The 26734-nt window shown below is 44.7% G+C and overlaps 2 long non-coding RNA genes across 2 annotated transcripts; one reads left to right on the top strand and one right to left on the bottom strand.

Moving 5' to 3' along the window:
* Window positions 1-269: 269 nt before the first annotated feature.
* LOC116672335 (uncharacterized) lies at window positions 270-21825 on the bottom strand. Its single transcript, XR_004327530.1, has 3 exons — window positions 21799-21825; window positions 15872-15876; window positions 270-378 (listed from the first exon to the last, which is right to left on the bottom strand). It is a non-coding gene; the product is annotated as an uncharacterized LOC116672335 (long non-coding RNA).
* Window positions 9322-15291, top strand: LOC116672334 (uncharacterized). Its single transcript, XR_004327529.1, has 3 exons — window positions 9322-9335; window positions 14391-14455; window positions 15280-15291. It is a non-coding gene; the product is annotated as an uncharacterized LOC116672334 (long non-coding RNA).
* Window positions 21826-26734: the final 4909 nt, after the last annotated feature.

The following is a 26734-nucleotide window of genomic DNA, read 5'->3' as shown; positions in this document are numbered from 1 at the left end:
GCTCAGACTTTAACTTCTGGATATTCTGCAGCATTGCCACAACGGACCGAACGGCATTGCTCGTATCTTTGCTCGCCGCAATTGGTACGGAACTGACAGAAGGTTATCAAATCTCAACATCATAGTTCTCAGCCACTCCCTCTGTTTGCTAATTGGACCGCCAATTATTTGGCTGGAGAAAACCTGCATATATGCCGCAAACAAAGACGGAGTACTGAGGGAAAATGACAATTGAGCAGAAGTACATAGGTGGGGGGAGCCAGGCTGTTAATCTGGTGCACTTTGAAAATAAATTCAGAGGTTGGACTTGATTATTCGTATCTATGGATGGAAATATTTGTGCTGTAGCCTGAACTATTTTGCACTTCAGAATTTTAGCTTGTTGTACTGATGCATGTGTTGAGTGAAGTTATTTCACAGAGAGTAATTGATGTGCATAGATTTATGCATAATGTAAATTTTATATTTCATGTAGGCCACATTCTCATTAGGGGCTGAGCCCCCCTAAAGGTCTGATACTAAAATAACCCTGCTGCTACTTCATACTTGTCCTCTACTACACCTCAGAGGGAAATGTTGTAATGTTTACTGAACTACATTTATCTGACAGCTTTTCCTTTATTGCTTCAGACTGCAACAGTTCATTGAGTATTGTTTAAAATAAAAACTATTGAGGAAATATTTTTCTTTAACATTAATCTAGCATTAAACTGAACACTGCAGCAGCGAATCAAGCTATAATGTAAGTTAATCGAATTGTCCCGCTTGTATTTACATTCATAAAAGTGCTTGTTTTGCTACTGACAGACTCAGATTAATAATCTAAGTGTCTGACAACATTATGGAAAGGATTCTCTACAGAGGTTGACCTTTCTGTTGATTAAGATCCTTTTTTAAAACATAAAAGTCTGCGAAATTGCGTTCGCTAAACCCACCAGACTCCATGTAAATGATCACTAATTTTAGTATTGTAAAATATGGCATCCTAAAACATTTCTAAGCTCTGAGCAGCGCTTGCTCTGGCTGTCTTTAACTCTGCGTGTGGAGTGTGGGACTGTAGGCTACGTTGGTCAATGTTTTCTTTCTTTCATTTCAATTCCTGGTCTTTCAGTCACAGTTAAAACCGGGAACATTTCCAGAGACAGATCCAGCCAGGGACAAGTCACCAAAACCAGGGACTGTCCCCGGAAACCGGGGACGTCTGTTCACCCTATTCTACCAGTCTGTTGTGGCCAGCACTCTGTTCTCCTCCGCCATCTGCTGGGGCAGCAGCATCGGAGCCAGCAACACAAACAGACTGAACAAACTGATCAGGAAGGCTGGCTCTGTGATCGGCTGCAAACACGAGACATTTAATACTGTGGTGGAGAGGAGGTCACTGAACAAACTGTAATCTATCATGGATAACCCGACCACCCTCTCCACCCCACACTGGTCCATCATAGGAGCACCTCTAAGAGGCTCCGACAAGAAATCATTCCTACCACAGGCAATACTACCTTGGGTGGCTGTGGCTCAGTGGTAGAGTGGTTGCCTGCCAATCGGAAGGTTGGTGGTTCGTTGCCCCTGGTGCTGCGCATCGGAGTGTGAGTGTGTGTGAGTGTTTATCTGATGAGCAGGTGGCACCTTGTACAGCACAGTGTATGAATGGTGAAAGCGCTTTGAGCAGTTGTTAAGACTGGAAAAGCGCTATATAAATACAGCACATTTACTACCTTTTAACACTTCATTACTGGATAAGACTCTGAGGCATCACGATACTGCACTAAGTGTAACTTGCACAATAGGTTTATCTACATATTAATCATCACTAGTTAAACTTTTTTTCCCAACTTGTATACATTCAAATATTTGTTCTTGTATTTTATCCTTTTATTATTTCATGTATATTCTATGTATGTATATTGTATCATAGTATTTCATTTATATTTATATTCTGTGCTTTGTGACTGATATTTTGCTGCTGTAACACTATAATTTCCCATTTTGTTGGATAAATAAACATCTATCTGTCTATCTTGTGTGGGCAGTCAGAACAGATAGAAACACGTTTGCCTTTTTTAAGCATTTACAATATGGCGATTCCACTGTGAGTTGAGTGGATTCGAAAAGACACAAACGGAATATTTTTAAGTGGAAATGAGGGCTGTGAGTATTATAAACTGTACACAGAAAAGACGAGCCTTTACAGATGTTCTAGTAATGCATGTGAGAGCTATTCACAATTTCTTACTTTGTTTGTGATACTTAATTACAACAGTGTGAGTAGGGTTCATTTTTCATCTGCCTCTGCACACACAAGCTGCTTAGAAATAATTTTGTGGCCACGCTGCAAATGGCTACTTGAAGAACTCCCGCTCACTTACTGGCTGTCTGTCACCTCGAATAGGGCCTATTGCTCCCCTCTTTACTCCTTTAAATCATTGACTTCATTTCAAAGAAAGAAGAGCTGACATTAGGAGAACCTTCCATTGCTAGTATTATAATAGATGTCAGGATGGAGGACAGGCTGAATGGCTCCATCTGAAACAGACAGTAATAGGTTTCTGTCCCTGTTTAGAGGCTATGTATATTATGAAGCCATTTAGCCATACACCTGTCACAGTTAACTCAAACTTTTCAGTCCAGCTTTGAAATACTATACATAACATCATCTGCGACAAATATAATGAAATGGTTTCAAAGATAAAAACTAAATAAATGAATGAGAATTTGGTTTCACATCTGTGTGAGTGTGCATCTAATTATAATTGACTGTGTTTATATAGCATGTTGATATTGCCAGTGTCACAAAGCAGGCTGGTAATTTAGCAAAACAGAAGGTTGATACCATGGGAACCTAATTGAGAATAATTTCAGCGTCATTCAAGTCTTTGCTCATTTTTTAAATTTGACATCCATTCAGTTTCCCAGCATGGGCCATATATAAACACACCAAGGTTTGTGTTTTTCTCTCTAAACGGTACAAAAGATGTTAAATTGTAATGGTAGATCATATCTCTACAGGCAGTAAACGTTTACAAATTTGACCTTCACATATTCTACATTTTAAACAGTGAATGGTTTCTTTTCACAAACTTTTAGTTTTAGAAATCAAGTCAAGTGCCCTAAAGATTATAGAATAAAGTTTAGATAGGTTCACAATTGTTCAACTCTGTCTAAAAACAACTGTCAAGTGCCAATATGAACAATAAAACCGGTTTTGCTTGCTGTAGTCATTCTACCTGTACATAGGCTATTAACAGATCCCTTCCTGAAGTGATTTTAATGAAGTGATGTGACACAAAATTCACACTTCAGTGTAAAAATGTATTAATTGTATATGAAGTGTATATGACACCCAGTAAGTCTGATTTAGTCAAGTGAAAATGACGTCTTCCAAAGTTATACCCTTCTCAGCACAAAATTCCCTCTTTGTGCTTACCTAGTCTAAGTTGCAGTGAAAGGATAACAACATGTTCGATGGAATTCTGCTCTAAAAAGTAACTAAGCGCGCCTCACACTTATAGTTCAATGGACTCATTGTTATGGTTAGTAAGACCCAGAACCACAGAGATACAAAAGGTACGCAGAAAGGATAAAGTTCAAGTAGTTTAATGAGTGCGGAGGGGTTCAAACACTGGTGTAGACAGGTGGCTGGTCGGCGAGGAGAAGCAGAGTTCGTACTAGAACACAACAAAAACAACAACACGAGCGCAAATGACTAGGAGCCAGGTTACCACAATAGTGCCCTCCCCCAGGCGCCCCACCAGGCTTCTCGGGATGGGCCCTATTAAAGTCCTTAACCAGCTGAGGATCCAGGATGAACCTCCAGGGAACCCATGACCGTTCCTCAGGCCCATAACCCTCCCATTGAACCAAATATTGCAGACCCCTCCCGCCACCGGGCGTCCATGAGCCGGTAGACCGTGTAGGCAGGCTAGAACAGGCGGGGGGTTCCTCCGGAGGACAGGGGGAATTGGAGAACACCGGCTTCAGTTGGGAAACGTGAAACGTGGGGTGGACCCGCATGGCGACAGGCAGCTTAAACGGCCTAGATTTTAAACGGACCCAGGTACCGAGGGGCGAGCTTCCGAGCCTCGGTGCGAAGAGGGATGTTCTTGGACGAGAGCCATACCCGTTGGCCCGGCTGGAAAGTAGGAGCCGGGGTCCTGCTTCTGTCCGCCACCCTCTTATTACGATCAGACGTTCGAAGTAGGGCATCTCGGGCCTCAGTCCACACCTGGTGACAGCGGTGAAGGTTGTTCTGCACGGATGGCACAGACAGTTATCTCTCCTGGGCCGGAAACAACGGGGGTTGGTAACCCTGGGCCACCTCGAAGGGCGAGAGCCCAGTGGCGGAGGTGACCAAGGAATTGTGTGCATTGTGTGCTCTTCTTCCTGCTTCTGGCAAGAGCAGACGTGTTTTTCCTCCTTCCCCTCTTATCTTAGCTTGGCTCCTTCCCAGTTTGTCTATCTTGTCTTGTGGAACTTTTTCTCTTTTCTCTTTGTCCATTGCCTGCTGTTTTCCTGTAACATTCGACATGGAATTGATTAACTGGTCACTCCGCGGTATTAACAAGATTTTTTCACCCAAACATGCTTCACTGGGGGAGCCGTCTTGTCCGAGTGGAACATTCACTGCAGGCTACGCTCGCGATTCCTAGGAGCATTGGCAAGCGGTCTGCCTGGATGTTCTGACTGTGGAAGACGTTGAAGACATTTGGATAATTGGAATTCTGTTGGTGGGGCTCCTGATCATCGGCCTTGGGGTCTCGCTGACCTATCGTAAAATTGGTAAGACAGCCGCCAGCAAATTTACCCACAAGCTGTTGGGGGAACTTAAAGAGTGCCTACATAGAGTGATTGAGAGGATGAAAGTTTTAAATCTAACGGCTGACCAGTCCTGTGAACTGTCTCGCAACATCTCAGACCGGACCGTCAAAGCGTAGAAGGGGATTGATAATATCAGGGCCCAGTCGTTGGAGTTGCTTCGTGTAACCACCGGTCTGGTAGAAAAGCTGGATGGACTGACAAAATCACTACATGAATTGGATGCTCGTATATGTCGCTGAGGTCGGTAACAATTGAGTGATGGCCATTGATTCGAACAAATTCAACCAAGTCAATCTAAATTGGACTGAAACTGATCAACTATCAATGTCCACAGGTATTTCATGGAGACGGAATACGTGTTGGACTAAGAGGTCAGCCTTCTCACTGGCCGTAGGTAAGTTAGGCAATGCTATATAGTGGACAGATTCTCTAAATCTGTCCACCATGGTAAGTAAAGTGTCAATACCTTTAGACTTGGGCAGGCCGGTGACAAAGTCCAGTGCCACATGAGACCAGGGGCGACTGGGGACAGGAAATGACAGGAGCACGCCAGCCGGTAGACGATGAGAGGCCTTACCGCGCACAGACGGAGTAAGCAGCAACATAGGCCTGAACACCAGCGTCCATCGACGGCCACCAGAAGTGGCGCTTCACCAGCGTGGATGTACGATGCAACCCAGGATGACAGGAGAAACGAGAAGTGTGGATCCACTGCAACACCTGGGACCGTACCAACACAGGAACATAGAGCCGGTTAGCAGGACCCCCTCCGGGGCCGGGGTCCAGAGGTTGGGCTGCCTTCAACAGCGCCTCAATCTCCCACTGAACAGCAGCCACCACACAGAAGGGTCGCAAAACCGTCTCGGACTTGGCACAATCCTCAGGGCCGTCGAATTGCCGAGACAGAGCGTCCGGCTTAAAGTTCAGCGAACCCGGACGGTACGTCAGGGTGAAATCAAACCTGCTAAAAAACAGGACCCACCTGGCTTGTTGGGAAGAGAGTCTCCTGGTAGACTGGATGTAGGCCAGGTTCTTGTGGTCGGTCCATACCACAAACGGCTGCTCGGCAGCCTCTAAATCATGACGCCACTCCTCCAGCGTCACCTTGACCGGCAGAATCTCCCGATTTCCCACATTGTAATTCCGTTCCGCAGGAGACAATTTTTTGAAAGAAAAGCACAAGGATGGAGTTTTTGTTTGGAGGGAGAACGTTGGGATAGGACAGCATCCACCCCAGAGGCAGAAGCATCCACCTCCACCACGAACTGGAGTGACTGGTCAGGGTGTTTAAGCACCAGCGGGGAGAAGAACAGATGTTTAAGCCTCTCCATGGCTTGCTCAGCAAAAGGGGACCAGTGAAATGGGACCTTGGAGGATGTGAGTTTAGTCAAGGGAGCCACTACCTGACTAAAATTTATGATAAAACGGCGATAGAAATTGGCAAAGCCCAGAAAACGTTGCAGCTGTTTGCGGGTAGTGGGTGTAGGCCAGTTAGTAACTGCCCTTGTCTTTTCATTATCCACAAACACCTGCCCACTCTCCACTATGAATCCCAGAAACGGCACAGAGCGCCGGTGGAAATCACATTTTTTTACTAACAGGCGTTGAAGGACCTGACATACGTGGGAGACAGGGTCTGTTATAAAAGACGAAAAAATTAGGATGCCGTCGAGATACATACAACAACAAAACGGTTCAAAAAATCCATCAAAACGTCATTCACCATATTCTGAAAAACAGCTGGGGCATTGGTGAGACCAAACGGCACGACTAGGTATTCAAAGTGTCCTAAAGGAGTGTTAAAGGCAGTCATCCACTCATCCCCCTGCTGGACACGGACGAGGTGATATGCGTTACAGAGCTAGCTTTATTGTGGCTGAAGAAATCGCCAACGCTTCAAAGTCTTTTTCAGGGAGCGTTTTTGAAGCAGTGCATAGTGAAGTTCTGTGAGCAGGTGTGTCCCGACCAGTTACAGACTTTTAAAAATGACAGTTTATCAAGAAACACCATCGCCGACCGAGTGAAGGAACTAGCAGAAATTTCTTACAACACAGCTGGCCGAGGAGACACGCAGCTACACAGCTTTTTCATCAGCTGTTGATGAAACCACAGATAACACAGACACAGCGCAGTTATCAATTTTTATTAGAGGCGTAAAATCGGACCTCTCTATCACTGAGGAGCTGTTGGATGTGGCTGCAATGCATAGGACCACGACGGGACAGGACATTTTTGATGCGGTGGAGAAGTCCCTAAGTAAAAATGCATTGCAGGGGGAAAACTTGGTAGGATTAACTACACATGGTGCACCGGCAATGTGTGGAGGAAAAGTGGGCTTGGTTGGACTAATGAAGGGAAAAATGCAAAAAATGAACTGTCACACGCCTCTGATAATGTATCATTGCATTATCCGTCAAGAAGCTTTGTGTGGGATGGTGCTGGGGATGGAGGACATTGTGACCACACTCATAAAAACAGTGAACTTCATTCGGGCGCGTGGCCTGAATCACCGTCAGTTCCAGCAGTTTTAGCTGGAGATGGGCTCGGGACACGGGGATGTGCTGTACCATATAGAAGTGCGGTGGCTGAGTAGGAGCAAAGTCCTCAAGTGATTTTTTGAGCTCAGGGAAGACTTGCTTATTTTATGCAGAGTAAAGGAAAACTCATGTCTGAACTATCAGATCCAAAGTGGATGTGTGACTTTACTGTGTTGTGTGATATAACTGCTAGCTGCTGACATAGCTGCTGTTGTAATTATTTAATGTTTGCAGGTCTTATGTGTGTATGCAGACAAATTGTTGTCATCATACCATCAGTTGGATGCCAGGCTGTGTGCAGCCTTTTTTTTGTAAAATGCTACATGTGTCATACATGTTCTTTGCAGCTCAGTTTTTATGTTATTTTTCTTTATTCATTTGGACAGTTTGATCCTTCATTAATGGAGTTATGTGGGTTTTCATAAGCTGACAAAATTTAAAAGGATTTATGTTAGAGCAACAAGCAAACATATGTTTTCTATGCAACTGTAATTGTCACTTGAATAAGTTATAATAAATAATGACTTATTTAACATTAAGTAGTAGTTAAATTTATTTTACATTACATTCGATTACATTTAGTTACATTTATAAGTTACATCTGGCCCTTTGAGGACAGCCATTATGCTGATGTGGCCCTCGGTGAAAATGAGTTTGACACCCCTGCTCTAGTGAGTGTATGGCCGTCAATAGCAGTAACATGTATAGGGCTGTCTATGGGCTCTATGGGACATCCGGCTTGCGCGACCAGGTTAGAGTCAAAAAAATTGTCCTCCGCACCGGAGTCAATAAGAGCGGAGAGAGGCAGTGTAGCAGGGACCAGCAACCGGGGAACTGTGGGCATAATGTCATTATCAGGACTTGCTAGAACGCCCACATAAGCTAGCGAGTCATAACTTTTGGCCGAGAGGGACAGGTAGCAACATGGTGGGAAGAATCACCACAATACAAGCACTCACTTGCCAGCATGCGGCGCTGTTGCTCCGCAGGAGAGAGCCGTGCCCGACCCAGCTGCATAGCCTCATCCACCTCCCTGGAGGTGCAAGCCGGGGAGGCCAAGAGTAACAGCAGGGAGACAGGAGTAGGGAACCTTGAAAGCGCCGCAGCCGGGCCAGGAGGGTGAGCTCGGCCACTCCTCGCCTGCTTCCTCTCCCGCAATCTGTTGTCTATTTTAATGGCAAGAGACACGAGAGCGTTAAGGGTGACAGATTCATCCCGAACAGCTAATTCGTCTTTAATAATGTCACTCAAACCATTCAAGAATGCCCCCCGTAACGCTTCCTTGTTCCACTGGGAGTGCGCTGCCAACGTCCAAAAATCGACTGAGTAATTCGCCACACTATCAGCCCCCTGCTTGAGCGCCAGCAGCCATTTTGAAGCGCTCCCAACATGGTCGAACACAGTCTTTAAATCTGCAGAAAAAGTGTCAAAAGTTTTTACTGAGGGCAGGCGGTTGGTACACCCCGCCTCAGCCCAAGCAACAGCTCGGCCCCTGAGCAACCCCAGGGCGTAGTGTACCTTGGATGATTCCGACGAAAAGGACTGTGGACGTTGCTGGAATATAAGCCCACACTGGAGGAGAAATCAACACTTGTCCAAATCGCCAGATAAGGGTTCCAGAGAGTTGATGGGTGGTTTGCAGAGAGGTGAGATGGCCGCCATGCCTGTAGGATCAGTCGGTGAGACAGAGGGAGAGTCTGTAAATTGTGTATAAGGTTAAAATTACAGGCTAGTAAATGCTCTGTTTTTGGTTCACTTCCTGTACTTGGGTTGGATCGCTTTCTCACCTAAAGTGAACCAAACTCTAGTTCACTTGGAAGTGAACCACTGTTTTTAAGCGGGCCAGTTTGTTAGTTTGATCTGCACCAGAGTTCATTAAGTTTTCACACCAGCCCAAACAAACGGACTATCTGACCAAACGCTCCAGGGTTCGTTTCAAACAGACCAAACAAGGCAGGTTTGAAAGCAACCTAAGACCAACCTGTATACAGATGGTAGAGGAAACCATTACACAAGAAGAAGTTTCAGAAAATGGCTATTGCAAGGAAACCAGAATTGTTTGTGCGTTGTTAAGAGACGTCGTTGTGGGGTAAGAGGTAGAAGGCTAGAGGTCAAGGGGTGTGGCAATGACAGTAGTATTAGTAGTAGTGCATTTGGACAATCAGCCAAAACAATCCAAAACATGTGCGTTTGCACCAAAAAGCATTTACATGTGGATGGCCACTTAAGACAGACTTGAAAACATTGTTGAACTATCTTCTAAAAGTGAGTAAGGCCAGGGTATGCTAAAAATGGACTAGTTATTATAAAATGTAATCTCAAAACCCAGTCACCTCGAAAAAACTAATTTGCTAACTGGATTACATTTTCTATTAATATCATGAGGAAAAGTTGCTAGTGGGTATTATTTTTGATAGTTGACCATCGGTTATGGTAGCATTTAGTTATAACCTATGGTGATGTGGTGACTTGAAACAAGCAACTCAAGCATTATGGTGTTTCACTAACTCAAAGCACTTAATCAAGGTACACACCCTGACGAGTCCCTGTGCTACTCCATGTGTCACTCTTCCTGCAAAGATGCTAAATGTTTAGTCATTTTAGTTGCATCTGACCTATCATATGCATGTCACCTCTGTACATATATATTTATACTTATCATAATAATGTATCCTAATAATAATAATGTATCATAATGCATATCGTACATTTATATTTACATCTATATATTTATTATACACATTATGCATATACATTTACTACATTCCTGTTTACACATCTGTATATGTATTTATTACCCTCATTATGCGTAATCATTTACTACAGCATATTTTTGTTTTGATTCCTGTTTATTCATCACAGTTATTTTACATACATAGAGAGGCAGGAGGGTCTAAAAAATGTTTCGGTTTCCCTTAATTATAGAAAGCATTTTCTGTTTTGTTTAACTGCTGTGTCTCCAGTCTCAGATATGAGAAGACTTCACAGTTGCTTCCCTACTGTTTCATGACATTTGTAGTGTCCAAGGGAGGTTAGATTGAGTGACCTGAAAAAAGAGCACTTCGACTCTGGGTCTGGCTACAGGGACAATCTAATTAACATTTTAATTAACACTAAATATTGTTCACTAGAGGCCATCCTCAAAGCCATGTCTGGCAGAGAATCATTACATTCAGTGTTAGCCTGGTTACTGCTCGCCTTCAACGTGCTACCTCCAAAAATGTCATCCTCCAGAAGAATGAAGAAATTGTGATTAAATACATTCTTTTTTCTTCTTGAAACTGAAATATGTTGGGAGGTTACAGTCAAGAGCTGTATTACATTTTCCATAAACAAACAGATTGGATTTGTATAATAAAGTACATTTTTATTTAAGTCACTTACAGTAAACACATGAACTACAAGAGACTGTCAAAAACATGTAGATTCACTTTGTTGTTTAATTAGTCTGCACATGATACAAGTGCACAAAACAGTTTCCACTACCTGAAAAGCATCCTCACGATGGAGCATTGTGGTCCCACAAACACGGGGCGTCCTTATGTGTTTGCCGCTTGCAATTACTCAACACTCACTTGCTTGTCAAGTAAAAGTTTGAGACTTTAGGCAGGGAAGTAATAAACAGAACCTGATGTCTCAGCTTCTTTGATTGATCACTTTCAACACCCACAGAGTTGGCCTACCTTCTTCTTCCCAGCAACTTAAGAGGCAGCAAATTTGATGTCAACAATCATTTTAACTAGAGCTGCATCGATTGACCGGCCGGTGACCAGAAATGGCCGGTTTTCAGATGAACGGCAATGACCGGCAACCGGCAGGTCAGACTGAAATATGTCAATTTTATCCCGGTCAAATGCACTTGGGTGCCGCATGTTTAACGTTGTGCAACATCAGCATCACACACGCACCGCCGCTCCATTGGCTGTTTATGAAATGTGTCTCAATATGGAGAAGGACTTTCGGTCGGCACCAAGGTGCTTCTGGAAAACCGTTCGCCACCTCAGGAGGGGGAAGCGAGGAATCATCCAAGCTGTTTACAGTAAGGATGGGACGTTGTTGACCTCAACTGGGGAGGTAATAGAGCGGTGGAAGGAGCACTTTGAGGAACTCCTAAATCCAGCTGACACGCCCTCTGTGGTAGAGGCAGAGCTGGAGGATGATGGGGGATTGTCGTCAATTTCCCTGGTGGAGGTCGCTGAGGTAGTTAAATAACTCCACAGCGGCAAAGCCCCAGGGATTGATGAGATCCGTCCAGAAATGCTGAAAGCCCTGGGTGTGGAGGGGCTGTCTTGGTTGACACGCCTCTTCAACATTGCGTGGAAGTCTGGGACGGTGCCTAAGGAGTGGCAGACCGGGGTGGTGGTTCCTCTCTTCAAAGAGGGGGACCAGAGGGTGTGTGCCAATTACAGGGGTATCACACTTCTCAGCCTCCCTGGTAAAGTATACTCCAAGGTGCTGGAAAGGAGGGTTCGGCCGATAGTCGAACCTCGGATTGAAGAAGAACAATGCGGATTCCGTCCTGGTCGTGGAATAACGGATCAGATCTTTACTCTCGCAAGGATCTTGGAGGGGGCCTGGGAGTATGCCCAACCAGTCTACATGTGTTTTGTGGATCTGGAGAAGGCGTATGACCGGGTCCCCCGGGAGAAATTGTGGGAGGTGCTGCGGGAGTATGGGGTGAGGGGGTCCCTTCTCAGGGCCATCCAATCTCTGTATGACCAAAGCGAGAGCTGTGTCCGGGTTCTCGGCAGTAAGTCGGATTCGTTCCAGGTGAGAGTTGGCCTCCGCCAGGGCTGCGCTTTGTCACCAATCCTGTTTGTAATATATATGGACAGGATATCGAGGCGTAGTCGGGGCGGGGAGGGGTTGCAGTTCGGTGGGCTCGGGATCTCATCGCTGCTTTTTGCAGATGATGTGGTCCTGGTGGCATCATCGGTCTGTGACCTTCAGCACTCACTTGATCGGTTCGCAGCCGAAAGACCGAGATCCAGGGTACAAGCGGCCGAAATGGGTTTCCTCAGGAGGGTGGCTGGCGTCTCCCTTAGAGATAGGGTGAGAAGCTCAGTCATCCGAGAGGAGCTCGCAGTAGAGCCGCTGCTCCTTCGCGTTGAAAGGAGCCAGTTGAGGTGGTTCGGGCATCTGGTAAGGATGCCTCCTGGGCGCCTCCCGAGGGAGGTGTTCCAGGCACATCCAGCTGGGAGGAGGCCTCGGGGAAGACCCAGGACTAGGTGAAGAGATTATATCTCCAACCTGGCCTGGGAATGCCTCGGGATCCCCCAGTCAGAGCTGGTTGATGTGGCTCGGGAAAGGGAAATTTGGGGTCCCCTACTGGAGCTGCTGCCCCCGCGACCCGATACCGGATAAGCGGATGAAGATGGAGAGATGAAAAGCTCTGCAGAGCCGTCTGCTCTACTGATCTCAGGTCAGCCGCTGAACAACTGGAACAAGAAAACCACACTCCCAGCTACAGGATATCGGAAAATAGCATTTTTGATGAATTTACAGTTTATCAGACCCCAGATGAGACAAGAACAGAGATGGCAAAAGTACTCACTTTCCGTACTTAAGTAGAAGTACAGATACTTGTGTTAAAAACTACTCTGGTAAAAGTGGAAGTACTGATTAAACTTCTTTACTCAAGTAAAAGTAACAAAGTACAGTCTTGAAAATTTATAGTATAAAAGTAAAAGTAGCCTTGCGAATGACAACCATTTTTTATGCAAAGCTACCTGGAGCACACACGTTACTAGAGCACGCTGAGGAACTTCAGTGGACATGGAGAACACGTTCTTTATATGGCAATGGCTACATTTTAAATGGATGTCTGCCAATAGGCCTAAAACATAACATATATGATTATTATTACAGAAACTGCAATGATTTGCTGTAAATGCAGATTGCTGAATCTGTTGAGTAGCGTCAAATGCAACGTACAGTAGATATATTCCCATCTATTTAGATTTAATATGGTATTGATGACGTAAACAATAATAATGATAACTCCAGTGAAATAATGTGAAAGTTGAGGACTAGATTAGGACTGGATTAAAGCTGATTCTGGTTTCCAACGTCCCCCCAGATGTGTCTGTTAAAACAGACGGAGACAACATCTCTCTAGTTAAGTTCCCATCCACTTGTCAACTGAACTACAGTATCTGAAGTTGGTGAACAGGTGAAGACCACACCAAAACCACTAGCTAACAGGTGAAGAACACACAAAAACCACTAGCTAACTTACTTTAAATATGAAGAACTGTAGACGAATACAACAGAGAGACAGAGAGAGAGAGAGAGCGAGAGAGAGAGCGGCCGAGGGAGCGCATTTCTCCATGTTCTGTGTGTGTGTGATTGATCCGAGCGGGTTTGTAGGCGGGGGGGCGCTGTGATTATCACAGAACGCAGCGCGGCCAGTTGAGGAGTTGTATTCAATCCGAGCACGGATATTGACTCATATTACTCGGATAATACTTGTACTCGGCAAAAGTGCTTTATCCGTACCGGATACTCGTTTCAGCCGGATACTCGGATCACCCCTAGTATCTATGTTGATTTAGCAATAGGGCTAATATTACAACAACTAACATTAATCAAAAATTGTTATAAGAGACCTATTATATACTGTTTTTGTGATGTATGATTTAGCAATAGGGCTAACATTACAACAACTAACATTAATTAAAAATTGTTATAAGAGACCTATTATATGCTGTTTTTAGGTTCATACTGTACTTGTATGTTGTGCTTCTACTAGAACATGTTCATATGCTTTAATAAAAAAAAATAAAAAAAAATAAAAAAAACTTTCTCATAGAGACAGAGCACATTTAAGTCCTACCACAACCGGAGGGGAAAAGAACTTTCCGCTCTCCATTGACTTGTATTGCATGAATGATGCATCCTTGTCAATTTCGTCTCCTAGCAAACAGAAAAATTCTTAAAAGGGGCTGTATGGTGATATTCACCACCAACAATGTAACTAGCTAATGTTGCCCAACATCACGTGTAAACTTACAGACATAGTTAGGCTAAAACGGACAGTTGGATATTTGACTTGGTAACAAAATGCTATCTGCAAACGTAACGTCAGACATAACTTTAGTTTAGTGACCGGATCCCACAGTCTTCCCTTTCTCCCTGATGATTCCTCGTGTCTGTATCCACTTTTGTCTTTAAAAAAAACTCAGTTTTTCAAGTCGGCAGTCATGGGCATAAATCTCATATAACAGGGGGGGGGGACAATAAACATAAAATTTCTGAAGAGCAAGTTTGGAAGGGGACACAAAAAATGCAGTCCCAACCCAGATAAGCAAATGATTGCGGGCCACTTCAGGCAATGATGCGGCACTCCCGGTGTTCTTGCAGCCCTGACAACTGAATGTGAGTCTAAAGTGGCCCACACAAATAGTAAAAAAACTATGGGCTACTTTTGGGAAATTTATAGCAAAGCCGGCACTGGTCTACCAAGGTTGGAGCCTAACGTGACCCACATTTGACATTGCATGTGTGGCCCTAATATAATAAAACAGATGTGGGCCGCTTTAGTTAAGGTCAGGCACAATCCGTACTGGCTAATCTGGATGTGAACCAAATGTGGCCCACATGGGATGTAGCAAGTGTGGACCAAATAGTTAACAACAACAATTATGGGCCACTTTTGGGAAATTTACAGCAAAGCCAGCACTGGCCAGTCAAGGTGTGAGCCCAACCCCCAAATTCCCCAGGATGCAGATCGGCTCCGCTGTGTGTTGGCTCTGTGCTCCGCTGTCCGTCAACACCCACCAGTTCCGGATTTGTCGCGGAACGGCTGCGGTCATGACTGAAGTCACAAGGACCCACGAGATCTCACAAATTAGATTAGATTAGATTAGATTAGATTAGATTATACTTTATTTATCCCACAACGGGGAAATTCTGTCGTTACAAGTAGCAGCATAGCAGCAACAGCAAAAAACAGAAAAACAAAACAATAACACACAAACAAGTAAGCACGAAAGAAATACAAGGCAAGAAATACAAGGCAAGAAATACAGGCAAGAAATAGACAATGAAAATATGGTAGACTGAGTAAGTAAAATGCCGTCAAACAAAAGGAATTTTAAAGTGCGGTTGCCATGATAAGAGAAACAATATTGCGGTGTAAGTGACGTTAAAAATTAAGTTAAGTTGAATGTGTAATTAGAGCAAAGAAGCAAGAGTCGGTAGCATAATTTAAATTATATTAACCTGAGACCATAAATATTGAAAAGTAAGTACTTGTAATAAATAATATAAATACCAATATTAAAGATAAACAGAAAGTGTGTGATGTAGATGGGAGAAAAACAGGAACAGAAACTACAACACTATCAGGTAGAGCAGGTGTTGTAGAGTCTGACAGCGGCCGGGATGAAGGACCTGCGGTACCTCTCCTTCTTACACCGTGGGTGTATCAGTCTGCTGCTGAAGGAGCTGCTCAGGGACCCCACAGTGTCATGTAGGGGGTGAGAGGTGTGTCCATGATGGATGTCAGCTTGGCAAACCCATCCTCCTCTCCCCTACTTCCTCTATGGGGTCCAGAGGACAGTCCAGGACAGAGCTCGCTCTCCGGATCAGTCTATTGAGTCTGCTCCTGTCCTGGTCCGAGCTGCCCCCCCTCCAGCAGACCACAGCGTAGAGGATGGCAGAGGCCACCACAGAGTCATAGAGGTCCTGAGGAGAGTCCTACACACTCCAAAGGACCTGAGTCTCCTCAGCAGATGGAGGCGACTCTGGCCCTTCTTGTAGAGTGCTTTGGGTGTTATCAGTCCAGTTCAGTTTATTGTTTAGGTGAACACCCAGGAATTTGTAGCTCTCCACTACATCAATGTCCAACCCCTGGATGCTCACCGGTGAGAAGGGGGATGTTTTCCTCCTGAGTCGACTATCATCTCCTTTTTTCTTGCTGGTGTTAAGCTGAAGCTGGTTGAGCTCACACCAGCTGACAAAGTCCTTGATAACCGACCTGTATTCCAGATCGTTCCCCTCAAGACACAACCAACACGGCTGTGTCATCAGAGAACTTCTGGATGTGGCAGTGGGTGGTGTTGTGTGTGAAGTCCGAGGTGTAGAGGGTGAAAAGGAAGGGGAGAGCACCGTACCCTGAGGGGCACCTGTGCTGCAGTGCACCACGTCAGACACACAGTGATGGAGCCTCACATACTGTGGTCTTTTGGGTTTGAGGTATCCGTAGTCCATGCAGCCAGATGTTGGTCCCCGGCACTCTCCATCTTCACTCTGAGGAGCGAAGGCTGATGGTGTTAAAAGCACTGGAGAAGTCGAAGAACATGACTCTCACAGTGCTCCCGCTGTCCTCAGGTGAAGCAGCGATCTGTGCAGCAGGTAGATCACTGCGTCGTCCACTCCAATCCCAGGCTGGTAAGCAACTGCAGGGGTCCAGCTGTGTGCCCACAGGGGTCGCAGGTGACGCAGGATGATCCTCTCCATGGTCTTCATCAGGTGAGAAGTCAGGGCAACAGGCCTGAAGTGGTTTGGCTCCTTGGGTCGCGGTGACTTTGGTACCGGGACCACACAGGAGGTCTTCCACAGGGCTGGGACCTTCTCCAGGCTCAGGCTCAGTTGAATAAGTGCCTGAACACACCACAGAGCTGGTCAGCACAGTCCCTGAGGAGACTTGGGCTGATGCCGTCCGGGCCCGGGGCCTTCCTTGCCTTGAGCTTCTTCAGTTGACTTCTCACCTGATCATCTGTTATGGAGAAGTGGGTGGAGGATGACTGGGGTGTGTGGATGGTAGGAGGTGAGGGTCTCAGGGAGGGGGAGAGGGGGGTGGTGAACTGATGAGCGGGGAGAGGGGGGAGGAGCGGGCTGGTGGGTTCATTGCTGATGCGGGTCGTTGAAGGTGGCAGGCTGAGGAGGGGAGGGGGGGAGGAGGAGAAGGCCAGGGGAGGTGTGAAAGAGGGGCTGGGGGTGTGAAGAGGGAGGCGAGGAGGCAGAGTCAAATCTGTTAAAAAACAGATTCAGCTCATCTGCCCAGTCCTTGTCTCCTCCGGCTTGGCTTCTTCCCACAGCTTTGCCGTGGCCGGAGATGTTCTGCAGCCCTCTCCAGACGTCCCTAGCATTGTTCTGCTCCAAACTCTTTTCTAATTTCCTCCCGTAGATGACCTTCCCCCTCCTGATCCTGAGTCTGAGTTCCTTCTGGACTCTGCGCAGCTCCTCTCTGTCCACTGATGCAAAAACCCTCTTCTTCTCATTTAGCAGAGCTTTTATCTCAGAAGTCACCCAGGGTTTGTTGTTGGGAAAACACTGGACCAACTTGGAGGGCACAGTGTCTCCACACAGAAGTTGATATAGTCTGTGATGCATTGTGTCATGCTGTCAATGTCGGTGCGTGGGGGGTGCAGAGTGCTTCCCAGTCTGTATTTCAAGCAGTCCCTGAGCCTATCACTTGCCTCCTCAGACCACTGCTTCACAAGCCTCTTCACAGGTTGTTGTTTGATCACCACAGGGGAGTATTCTGTGACTAGATGGACGAGATTGTGATCTGAGCGGCCGAGGGGGGGGGGGGGGATGAGGTGTATGCTTCTTTGATATTAGCATACAGTAGTCCAAAGTTGTGACGCCTCTGGTGTGGCTTTAACATACTGGGTGAAGGTGGGGAGAGCAGAGGACAGGGAAGCATGATTGAAGTCCCCGGATGAGGAGAAGGGAATGGGGGTGCTGGTTTTGACAGTTGAGACACAACAGTATGAATCTGATCTGTTGCAGCAGCAGCGACCGCCGAGGGGGGATGTACACGGTCACAGCGATAACCTGGAGAACCCTCGGGAGGTAATATGGCCTAATACTGACTGCTAACAGCTCCAAGTCTCTGGTACAGAGTTGCTCCTTCACACTGATGTGTCCCGGGTGGCCCACCTATCGTTCACAAACACAGCGATCCCCCTCCCTTCTTCTTACCGCTCTCTCGTTGCTTCCTGTCCGCTCGTAACAGTTTTAAAACCCTCCAGGGTGACGTGTGCGTCGGGAGAAAGTTCACACAGCCACGTCTCGGTGAACACATGAGGCTGCATTCCCGGTACTCTCTCTGCAGTCGGGTCAGCGCCATCAGCTTTCCATCTTGTTAGACAGAGATCTACGTTGCCCATGATGGACAGACGGTAAACATGGTTTATACCGTCTTTCCGCTCCCTGCGCTTCACACCCTTCTGCTCCCTCTTCTTCTTCTCCGTAACCTCCTTCGGAATCTCCTGCCGCTCCGCGCAGAGAGGGGGTGTGGCGCCAGGGCTAACAGCTGATCCCGGGTGTAGAACAATGGGACCGTCGTTGGGTGGGGTGCTTTGTTGGATGAGTTTCCATTTGCTGTGCCAAAAAGTTCCAAAAACAGCAAGAGACAAGCTACGAACGTAACAATATGAACATCCATAGCTGCCCACTTGCTTAAAGTGTCGGTAGTGACAAAGAAAAAATAACAAAAAAGACAAAAACACCGTAAAAACACTAAAAAGATGTATCAAACTGCAGAGCTACTGTAACAAGCTGCCACTCAAGCGGCGCCATTTTGCAATTAATGTAGAATAGAACCACAAAAACAACAACAGTTTGTTTCCATCAAGAGGAATAGATAGAAAACAACTCTGTGCTGTGTTTTTAAGGTGTAGTGCAGGGAAACATGAGCCGCCATGAGAACGGTCTATTTTATTTTGAAAATTAACCGGATGTTTTATTTGTTTCTGTGCTCAACCTTCTGATTCCGCACTATCTGCCGTGTGCTGAATTGCTGCGGAGCTTTCACTCTGCGGCATCTGGCAAAAATAGAAGCTCTGCATACCTGCTCTTAGGGGTGATCCGAGTATCCGGCTGAAACGAGTATCCGGTACGGATAAAGCACTTTTGCCGAGTACAAGTATTATCCGAGTAATATGAGGCAATATCCGTGCTCGGATTGAATACAACTCCTCAACTGGCCGCGCAGCGTTCTGTGATAATCACAGCGCCCCCCCCCCCCCCCCCCCCCCGCCTACAAACCGCTCGGATCAATCACACACACATAGAACATGGAGAAATGCGCTCTCTCTCTCTCTCTCTCTCTCTCGCTCGCTCCCGCTCCGTCAGTCAATTCGTTAACGTTTACCGTACGTTCACACCGCCACCAACTTAAGCGTCTAAAGTTACCGGAAGTCATTCATTTTCAATGAAAGCCGGCTTCTCTCAGCTGCAAGGAGCGGAAAATCTGTAGGCGTCGCGTTTTGGGCGTTTTGAGCGTGTTGAGCGTCAATCAGAAAGTTGAAATTTTTCAACTTTGTGGTAATGAGCTATGTTCAGCGGCAAGCAGCGGCTAACGCCAGCCGCCAATCGGAATATAGACGTCCTTCACGCTGGCTGATCCTGGAGAAACAAACAATGTAATCTTTCGTTCCTACCAAAAACATTTATTCTGAGGACAAGCTCATAATCGCCGTTGCTGGGTTACCTTTCGTTTATTATATAAAGTTGTTTGTACATAGGAACAAGTTAACGTTACCTGCCGGTCACATCCGCTCACAGTGAAGTCCGGCACGGGTCCCTAGATTAGTCTGGGTCACTAGCTAGATCAGTCCGGCGGGTGTTCGCTCTGCCTGCACGCCGCTACGGCTCACGAGCGAGGTAACTGCTAACAGAATCCGTTGCGACCAATTAATAAAACTTCTGTCATTATATATGTAATTTATAAAGGTTTCTAGTGTCAGTGTATTGGCCGTGGCTGCGTGCGCTTCAGAGCGGTCAAAGCGTCACAAAGCTTCCCCGTACTTTTTAAGCGTCCTTGGTGGGGCGGCCAGAGCTTTTTTGCAGCTCAAGTTGGTGGCGGTGTGTACGTACGGTTAGGGTTTCTTCAGCTTCAGGTTTGTTTTTAACTTCGGTTTTTAGTACTTACAGACTTAGTAACCAGTAGATTTCTGGTGAACGAGGGTTTCAGACGTGCTGCTGGTTTAAATGCAACTCCCGTTGCGTCTCTGCCATCGGAGATTTATTTTTATTTTTTTTACTGTCAGCTGCCCCCCCGCCCCCCGCCCCCTCTCTCTCTGTGTCTCTCTCTTACTCACTCACACACACACACACACACACACCTTGTGTGGAAATAAAAGAAATAAAAAAATTAAAAAAGAACCAAAAACAAAAAAAATCACACTGATCATACAAAAATAAAAAGTTAAAAAAAGAAAGTTATATTGAGTATGAAAACTCTTGTTCATTACATTTTACTTCATAATTGCAACCGCATGTGCTGTATTCATTGTTGCAAAACGTTCTGTATATAGTTTGTTTGTTACCATGACAACACCATTGATCTGAAGCTCAATGCTGTCATGTAAATAGTTTTCAAATCAGCAATAAATATAACAATTTTTGATCAACTCTTATCAATTGCATGCTTAAATAACATACCGGTTAAACCCCCGCACATTTCAAGAGAACCCGACCCACTTCCGGGTTAAATCTGACCACTTCCGGGTTAGGCCCCGCCCATTCCGAGTACGGATCCGGATACAGATAATTCATGTGGTAAACAGATACAGATACAGATAATGCTGTACTCGCTCATCCCTACCTGCTCTAGAGGGCTGTGGATTGCCGGAGCTGGAACGCAGCCGTTCCGCAGTACGTGGAACAGTGCACACATTGACTTAAACCTATGTAAACCTAGTGACTCCGCCGCCATTCTGGAGCCGATCAGCGGCTGTTCCACATCAAGTGGAATTGGGGGGTAATATGGCCCACAATAGGCAATACATGTGTGGCCCTAACATGGTAAAACCGACGTGGGCCACTTTAGTTAAAGGTCAGGTACAATTCGTACTGGCTAATTTGGATGTGAACCTAAGGTGGCCCTCGTGTGATTCAGCAAGTGTGGGCCAAATAGTTAAAAAAAATGATGGGCCACTTTTGGGGAAAAGCCGGCACTTGTCAATCAAGGTTTTAGCCTAACGTGGGCTACTTTTGACATTGCATGTTTGGCCCTAATCTAATAAAACAGATGTGGGCCACTTTAGGTAAAGGTCAGGCACAATTCCTACTGAGTAATCTGGGTGTGAACCTAAAGTGGCCCACGTGTGATGTAGCACAGTGGTTCTCAAACTTTTACACGTCAAGGACCCCTAAACTGCCACAAATTAGAGGACCCCCTTTAAGCTTTTGTCCTAGGATTACCGATCTAATATGATTTTGGCTTTTAGATGTTTTTTACAGAAAGTGTATGAATCCAATGACCAAAATAGTCATACATGTAATGTGTTATAGGGATGAGCCAGATACTCGGCTGAAACGAGTATCCGGTACGGATAAAGCAATTTTGCTGAGTACAAGTATTATACGAGTAATACGAGTCAATATCTGTACTCTGATTGAATAAAACTCCTCAGCTGGCTGTGTCTGCGTTCTGTGATAATTACAGTGCCCCCCCCCCCCCCCCCCACACACACACACACACACACACCACACACACACACACGTTAACGTTTAGGGTTTCTTCAGCTTCAGGTTTGTTTTTAACTTCGTTTTGTAGTACTTACTTAGTAACCAGTAGATTTCTGGTAAACGTGGGGTTTCAGACATGCTGTTTGGTTTAAACGCGACTCACGTTGCATCTCTGCAAAAAATAAAAAATCACATTGATCATAAAACAATTACATTTGACTTCATAATTGCATATTTGCAGTTTGTTTGTTACCATGACAACACCATTGATCTGAAGCTCAATGCTATCATGTAAATAGTTTTCTAATCAGCAATAAATATAACAATTTTTGATCAACCCATATCAATTGCATGCTTAAAATAACATACTGGTTAAAGCCCCGCCCATTTCAAGACAACCCAACCCACTTCTGGGTTAAATTCTGTCCACTTCCGGGTTAGGCCCCACCCAGTCCGAGTACAGATACAGATATTTCATGTGGTAAACAGATACAGATACAGATAATGCTGTACTTGCTCATCCCTAATGTGTTATATGAATAAAAATAATAAAAAATTCCCTTTTTTGCGGTGGACCCCCTAGGACACCTGGGGGTCCCCGGACCCCCTTTTGAAAACCACTGATATAGAAAATGAGGGTCAAGTAGTTAATAACAATTATGAGCTGGCTGTAAAACAAAAGTGGCCCATGTGCTGTAGAGAAGTCTTAGTCATGGAAAAATGTTGTCAAATAAGAATGCTTTCAAAAATAGACATGTGGTACTTATCAATAAACAAAATACAAAGTGAGTGAAGAAAAATCTAAATTAAATCAATATTTAGTGGGACAACCAACTTCATCAATTAACACAAAGGATTTTGTAAGCCTATTTTCAGGTGTATGATTAAACAATTACTGCTCTGATCATAAATTGAATATGAAAACACAATCATTGTCTTATTTACTGGCACTATCAAATACAATTACATTGATTCATTTCACTTTTATCAAAAGCAACAATTGCTTAAGGTTGCTGCCATGCCTTGCTGTCATTTAAATTGACGCTGGGGGTGGAGAATATATCCTCCCCACATTTTGCAATGGCTAATTTTGTCCTCATCACTGTTAGGAAAAATAGCTTGCACCAAATATTAACTAACAAATGAAAATCTTTGAGAAAGGTTTAAGAAAACATGCAATGCAATATGGTCTTCCCTCATATAAAAATTACATTTCCACCGCAAATTGGAGAAGAAAATCTCCAGTCTCAAGAATGCAAGAAATTACAAGTTTTATGCTCAAAACGTTTTGGGGTAGGACCCCCCGCACATATATTTCAGCATCAAATGTCCTTGTGTCCCCACTTTTCAACACAAAGTGACACCCTTGTCAGGGACACATGGTGGATGTGCCAAAGTAGGAATTGAACCCAGGTCTCTCAGTGTCTGAGTGAGTGCATTTAGGTTCAAACTCAAACGTCAAACTGTATCTCTTTTGGCTGAGTTAATTTTGAGCTGTCGTATGTGTAAAACTTGCACATTTCTTCTTGGGAAAATATAATGATATAACGAGCCAAACTCGAGGTGACATTAAAAAACTAAAAATTGTCATTTTCAACTACTCTTTATTGACAAGCAACACCTTTATTTAAATCAGCACAGACCCATCTTTTCAGTAGCCTGCATAAGTGTGATCTAGGAGTTGGGGTGCTTTTCCCTTTATTTTAGTGACAGTGGATTGATGTGAAAGGGTGATGACACGCAGCAAAGGCGCCTAAAAACTAGGGTGACCCGTCGTCAAGTTTCCGGGGACAGTCCCCATTTTGGTGACCTGTCCTCGGCTGGATCTGTGCCCGGTTTTCACTGTGACTGCCAGACCCAAAATTGGAATGAAAGAAAGAAAACATTGACCAACGTAGCTGATAGTCGCACACCCTACACGCGCAGGCTCAAGACAGCCAGAGCAAGCGTTGCTCAGAGCTCAGAAATGTTTTAGAATGCCATTTTTTACAATGCTAAAATTACTGAATATTTACATAGAGTCTGGTGGGTTTAGCAAACACAATTTTGCAGACTTTTAATTTTTTTTAAAGGATCTTTATTTTTAACAGAAAGGTCGACCTCATTAGAAATCCTTTTCATAATGTTGTCAGACACATATAATTTAATCTGAGTCTGTCAGTAGGAAAACTAACACTTTTATGAAAGTAAATACAAGCTGGACAATTGACCTAATAACTTCCATTGTAGCTTGTTTCGCCGCTGCCAACTGCAGAAATCTCGTTTGATTGTTATGGGGGAGGAAGGAGGACCCAAAAGTGGAGTAGTAGAGATCTTCAAAAAGGCTTTATTTATAAACAGTCCAGCAGACCAGCAAACACAAGAGCAAAAGGTAACATCCAAAACACAATAGCACAATATCAAAAACAAGCACAGGGGTGGCGATGCCAAAACGGGAAAAATACACCGGGGAAGCTCTGGAGATGGCTGGAGTGATCGAAGGAACGCGAAGACTAGGCGAGCAGACAGGACAACTGACAGGACAAAAAGATCTGACAAGCCACAATGGAAATAGACATTAAATACTGAAGTAATGAGGTAATGAGAGGCAGGTGACAAAAGGGCAGGGAATCAGGTGGAAAACATCAGGTAATCACAAGAGTGGGAACACACAGGAAGTAAACCTAAAAGCCCCTTTGTTCACCCCCGATCTTTGTCTTATGAAAGCCAAAGGTCGGCAACTTGAATGTCTCCATAGAAAAACTGCTCTCACTATTCACAAAGAAATGTACAACAACCACATCCTACGTTACAAGGACTCCATTGCCAGCACCAAATCCCACTACTATTCCAGAATAATCACTGCCAACAAAGGAAACTCAAAGTCACTGTTCTCCCTACTTAACAATGTCACCCAACCCCAAGACTTTCTCCCTCCCCATTTGTATACTACCTCCTTCTGCAACTCGTTAATGTCCTTTTTCACAGAAAAATCAAGAACATCCACCAGCATCTTGGATCAATCCCTCACACTCATCCACACACTCATTCTCCTCCTTCCCACTATTTCAGAAATCACAGAACTCACCCGAAAGTCCAAGCCATCTACTTGTCAACTTGATCCCCTCCCAACACAACTTGTTAAAGCCTGCCTTCCCTCCCTGGTACCCCTCATCTCTGCTATCATCCACTCCTCCCTCACCACTGGAACTGTCCCTACATCCAGGGCTCTGTCCTGGGGCCCCTACTCTTCATTATTTACCTACTTCCCCTTGGCATTATCTTCCGCAAATTTAACATTCACTTCCACTGTTACGCCGATGACACTCAGCTCTACCTCTCCACCAAACCCTCGTCCACTCTCCCACCCACCTCCCTTACAGATTGCATCTCTGAAACAAAAACCTGGCTCACCCAAAACTTCCTCAAATTAAACAGTAATAAAACCGAGGTTCTCCTCATTGGCACCAAAACCACTCTTTCCAAAACAGACAGTTTTTCTCTCACAAATGACAACTGCTCCGTCTCACCCTCCCCCAAGGTTAATAGTCTGGGTGTATCTTGACAGCACATTATCCTTTCAACCCCCTATCAATAACATATCCCGGTCTGCCTACTTCCACCTACGTAACATCAATCGCCTCCGCCCCTCCCTTACCCCCTACACTGCTGCAATCCTTGTCCACAGTCTTGTCACTTCCCATCTCGATTTTTGCAACTCTCTCCTCTTTGGTCTCGCTCACAAATCCCTCCATGAACTTCAATTGGTCCAGAATTCAGCTGCCCGCATCATTACTCGAACCCCCTACATCCACCACATCACTCCTGTACTCCTGTTGTTTTGCTGTATACTATTTGTTTTGCTGTTGTATAGTATTTGTTTTGCTGTTGTATACTATTTGTTTTGTTTTGCTGTATAGTATTTGTTTTGCTGTTGTATAGTATTTGTTTTGCTGCATAGTATTTATTTTGCTGTTTTATTATGTATAGTGTTTGTTTTGCTGTTTTTAATATATTAATTCCCTGTGCGGCGTCCTTGAGTGCCAAGAAAGGCGCCTTTAAATAAAATGTATTATTATTATTATTAAGTATTAAGTAGCAGCAGAGGTGATTCTAGGATCATACCTTTAGGGGGGGCTCAGCCCCTAATAAGAATTTGGCCTACATGAAATGTTATCATATTTACATTATGCATAAATCTCAGCACACCAATTACTCTCACAAACTCTTCACTCAACACATGCATCAGTACAAGAAGCGGTTCCTGAGTAATACGGTTTTGAAATTGCAACAAAATTTCTACATGGTCTCCAAAATTATAATGTATTCTCATGTAAACTATTTACCTCAGCACAGACATTTCTGTAAATTGCTTAGCCAGTGTATCACACCATAATACTTATTATATTATGTTTATATATTATATATTTACATACATCCCACTTACAAATATGACTTTATATTTCTGCTGGTATGCTTCCTAGTGACATCAATGCAAAAAAATTATTCCACCTGTGTGCATGGTTAAAATTCTGAAGTGCAAAATAGTTCAGGCTACAGCACAAATATTTCCATCCATAGATAAGAAAAATCAAGTCTAACCTCTGGATTTCTTTCCAAAGTGCAAGCCTGGTTCCGCCCTCCTATGTACCTCCGCTCAATTTTAATTTTCCTTCAGTACTCTGTCTGGGTTTGCAGTATATTTGTGGGTTTTCTCCAGCCAAATAATTGGCGGGTCCAATCAGCAAAGGGAGTGGCTGAGAACTATGATGCTGAGGTTCAATAACCTTCGGTGAGTTCCGTACTAATGGCGGTGGATCAAGATGCGAGCGATGCCTAAAAAACATAGAAGACCTAGTGGCTATCAAAGGCTCCATTACAGGCCAAGAAGATGGCAACTCTTAGGCCGCATATGTAGTATATGGATGAGAAGACAAAAAAAAAAAGCACAGTAAACCAATATATAATGCAGTAAT

This window comes from Etheostoma spectabile, chromosome 22 (genome assembly GCF_008692095.1).
Source record: "Etheostoma spectabile isolate EspeVRDwgs_2016 chromosome 22, UIUC_Espe_1.0, whole genome shotgun sequence".
In the NCBI taxonomy this organism is placed as follows: domain Eukaryota; kingdom Metazoa; phylum Chordata; class Actinopteri; order Perciformes; family Percidae; genus Etheostoma; species Etheostoma spectabile.
The sequence above is the reverse complement of the archived record's forward strand: the minus strand, read 5'-3'. Positions and strand labels throughout refer to the sequence as shown.